The following is a 4390-nucleotide window of genomic DNA, read 5'->3' as shown; positions in this document are numbered from 1 at the left end:
TTATGAATTCAAAGAATGAGATGCACAGAGAGCAACAGGGGAAAGCCAAGTATAAGAATTTATTAAAGCACAGTTCTGCAAACTTCCCACGGCTGGGAGCGGACCGGTGGGTGGCTATTGTCTAGGTGTTTATATGCATCTATTTAGGTTTAAGGAAGTCCGCCTCCAGCCCAATCCTGAGTAAGGTACTCAGTGCCCACTAGGCATTCTGCAGCCTTTAGGCCAATCAAAATATTGATCAGGTGTTTTCCTTCTTTGGAGAGGCTGTGGATTCCAGGTCACATGTGTCCCAAATTCCTGTGGATTCCAGGTCACCTGGATTCCAGGTCCTGATTTTTTCAAAATAACCTTTGAACTCTCAAGTGCTTTCTTCTTCCTCTCCTGGGGACAGTGTCTAGAGGCACTCAGAACCGTCCAGCATTGGCCATACTGTCCTAAGCTTTCCTACAATTCAGCCTCTAACGGAACTAGGCTGTCTCGAACCCCTGGTAATAGAATCCTTTACCTTTACACAAAGAAGGCTGGGAAAACACCAAAGTCTGCCTGTGTGCCCAGGCAGACTTCAAGGGGTTCTTGCTGTGAGACCTAAAGTCATTCTGAGATTAAACAAAAGACCATGTCAGAGCCTGTGGTGGTCTCATGTGTGTGAATGTTTCTGACAGGACCGAGCGTGCTTTCCTCACTGAGGAAAAGAAAATCATTGTGGAGTGTTGACTGCACAGTCAGAAAGCTAAAGTTAAAAAATGAAGCTTTTTCAGTAATAAGAAGTCAAAGGCTAAAAAAAATAGTAATACTAATAACCTTTTTGTAAACTTCTTGGCGAAAACCTGAAGCTACTATTTATGCTCTACTGCCCAGGAAGTTGCTCAGGGCCCCATTTCCCTATCTGCCTAGCCTTATCTCTTCCTTCTGATCTTGGTATTATTGCAAATTCAGTTTTGACCAATACATGTTTTTCTGATTCTGCGACCAAATGAATTCAAATCAGAAGGGTAAGCCAAGGTCTCCTTTCTTCAGGTTTTCAGAAGAGTAAAGATGCTTACTCCAGATGTATGACTACCTATTTTCTAATAAGAGGTCAGAGAAGATTTCTGCTTCCCTTGGAAACGGGGGTAAAGTGGTTGCTCTGCCTTTAAAATTTTTTATTATACTCTTTTTTTTTTAAGTCTAAATCAAGTTATAGATTACTTAGCAAACCATTTCTTTTGATTGGATGATTTAATCCATTTACATTTAATATTGAAAGTCAACATTAATTATTCATAATTCCTTACTTATAAATTTTCCTAATTATAAAAAGTTTCAATACACAAATTGTAAGGGAATTTCCAGGAAACCACACTGGACACAGGAAATCACATAAGGGAGTTTATTAAGCAAACAGAGTGTCTCCCTGCAGGGTAAGAGAGAAAATGAGAGGAAAAGAGAAAGGAAAGGGAAAGGGCATGCACTAGAAAGACTAGAAAGCCAGGAGGATAAAGAAAAGTGTGTAGGACAGACAGAAGAATGGAAAAGAAGGTGGGGAAGCTACAGTAAAACAGTTGAATTCCGCCGGGCTAACAGGGGACCAATATGGGAGAAGGATACTTGCAAGCTGACTGATGAACCAATAGCTAGTCAGGATGTTCACAGATTGACAAGTGGTTGGGAGGCGGGGAAAATTACTGCACCTGATGGGCGGGGGAGCAGCTTTATACATTACACTAATCAACATTCTTCATCATTCATGACATGTGCCCAGTGGCAAAAGTATTTGGGTTCCCTAACATATATGTTCCCAGACAAGGTTGAACAAGACACTCTGTCTTCTTGTTTCAGCTCTCATACTGTAAATGAGTGTCCTTCTTGGGGCCTACTTAGGGCTGTAATTTTGTATTTCTGTGCTTGTTGGTGGTGATTTCATAATTCTTTTTCTCTTTTTGGTGGTGCTGGGGATTGAACCCAGGGTCTTGTGCATACTAGGCAAGCACTCTACCAACTGAGCTACAATCCCCAGCACTCATGATTTATAATGGCCCCAAGATAGTGATGAAATGCCGCCTAGGATTCCTAAGAGGTCACATGCATTTAACTTGAAGAATTTCCTTCAGTGTTTCTTCTAAGGCAGGTCTGTCAAGATCAAATTATTTCATTTTCTGGGTAAGTCTTCATATTACCTTAATTTTGAACACTAGTTTTTGCTGTATATGGAATTCTTGGTTGATAATTATTTCCTTTGACACTTTTTTTTCCGTGGTGCCGGGGACAAAACCCAGGACCTTGAACATGCTAGGCCAGAGATCTACCCCTAAGCCATATCTCCAGCCCTCCTCTTGATACTTTTGAATATTTTATCCCACTGCCTTCTGACTGACATTGTTTTTGCTAAGTCAGTTGTTAATTTTATTGGGATTCCTTGTAAGTAACAAGTCATTTTTTCTTGCTGTTTAAAAATTTACTCCTTGTCTTTGACTTTCAAAATTTTTGCTATGATGTGTTCCATATTTCTTCATTCTTTTTTCTCTGTTCTTCAGCTATCATTCTTTCATCAGTTCAAATCTGTAAAAGCCCTCTATTGAATTTTTTCAGTTGTTTCAACTCTATACTTTTCCATTTGACTCATTTTTATAATTTTTGTTGTTGGTATTCGCTCTTTGATGCAACATTGTCATTGCATCTTCAATTACGTCATTAATTGTGGCTCCCTTTAGTTCTGTGAACATGTTCATACGCTATTCTAAAGTTTTTATTTTTTATTTTGCTGTCATCAGAAAAGGTATGAGGACGAAACTGGAGTTTTGAGATGAGATTTGATTCCCCACTTTGCCAAATTCCTTCTGGATTCTTGTCTCGCAAATTTGAAGAATAAAATCCATGGACAATTATGGAAGGGAAGAATAATGGAATAGGGTTTATTGAAGTGAGAAGAGAAGAGAGAATTCCTGCAATACAGAGGGGGCCTGATAGCAGGAAAATCCATTTTGGTATGCTAGATTAGGGGCTTACATGGTTTTTGGGGGTATGAACGTTGATCAAAATCTATGTTAAACAGGCTTTGAAAAAGCATCAAAGCTGTGCTGGGGAAATAGCTCAGTTGGTAGAGTGCTTCCCTCGCATGCAAAAGGACCTGGGTTCTAATCCCCAGCACCAAAAAAAAAGCACCAAAGCCATTGGTCAAAATCTATGTTAAACAGGTGGTATTGGAAAAATACCAAAGTCACTGGCTCTGGCCATTGACCTTTGCTTTAATTCTTCCTGTAACTCCCACTGGGGTTCATAACTACCTTCCATTTCCCACCTTGAAGGAATTGTCTGGAATGTTCCCACTCATGGTCTTTACATTTGAAAATGGTCTCATTGAGGTCTATTAATGTTTCTAGTTAGCATCAAGCTGTGGTCTTTACATATGAATAACAACTTATTTGGGGCCTATTACCCATTTTAGGACCATTATCTATTCTTATTCAAGGGTAAAAGGACCTTGACTCAGGACAAGTGGGGTCCTTGACTTACATGTGAGAGAAAAGAATTTAGCAAGTGTCACTCAGAGTCAGATTTATTTAGGAAAGTAGAGAAATGGTCATGGTTTAGATACTACATATCCCCCAAAAGCTCACAGGTGAAACAATGCAAGAAGGTTTAGATGTGAAATGATTGGGTTGTGAGAATATTAACCCAATTAGTACATTCATCCCTGATAGGGATTAACTAAGGTGGTGACTGTAGGCAGGTAGGCTGTGACTGGAGGAGGTGGGTCATTGTGGGCGTGCCTTTGGGGGATCTATTTTGTGAGCTGAGCTGAGTCTCTCTGCTTCTCCATGATCATGTCCTGAGCTGCTTTCCTCCACCATACCCTTCTGCCATGATGTTCTTCTGCTCCACCTCAAGCCCCGAGGAATGGAGGTAGCTATCTATGGACTAAGACCTCTGACACTGTGAGCCCCCAAATAAACTCTTCCTCCACGGGAGAAGAGAGAGAAAGGGGAGGAGGAAGGAGGTGGGAGGAGCAAGCCCTTGATCGGGAGTGTAAGTATCTATAGAGCCACAGAGGCTAGGAGGCTAGGCTGGGGGCAGAATTGGAGATGGGGTCAGGGCAGGGTTATATGATTCCACTGCAGTTTTTCTAGCATTGGTGCATTTACTCCACATCCTGTTACTTTTGCAGGCAAGACCGGTGGCCAAGGGTGAGGGCTGGGTTGCTCTTGAGTTGCTTGTTTTGCATTCCAATGGTTCACGGGCATTTCCTGTATTTCAACAGTTCCTGGACACTTCTTTCCTGAGACTCAGTGTATCTTTCTTTCTCGGTATCCCTAGATTCCTATCTCATGGCTTATCTCACAGGTAATTTCTGTTGTCTTTTTGCTGCTTGAACGCATAAACGATGAAGGCAGGGAAGCAAACCTTGGATCAG

General features: G+C 41.2%; 1 non-coding gene across 1 annotated transcript; it reads right to left on the bottom strand.

The window, feature by feature from the left end:
- Window positions 1–1920: 1920 nt before the first annotated feature.
- Window positions 1921–1994, bottom strand: Trnat-agu (transfer RNA threonine (anticodon AGU)). Its single transcript has one exon. It is a non-coding gene; the product is annotated as a tRNA-Thr (tRNA).
- Between the last annotated feature and the right edge of the window lie 2396 nt (window positions 1995–4390).

Source organism: Sciurus carolinensis, chromosome 14 (assembly GCF_902686445.1).
Source record: "Sciurus carolinensis chromosome 14, mSciCar1.2, whole genome shotgun sequence".
Classification (NCBI taxonomy): Eukaryota; Metazoa; Chordata; class Mammalia; order Rodentia; family Sciuridae; genus Sciurus; species Sciurus carolinensis.
The sequence above is the reverse complement of the archived record's forward strand: the minus strand, read 5'-3'. Positions and strand labels throughout refer to the sequence as shown.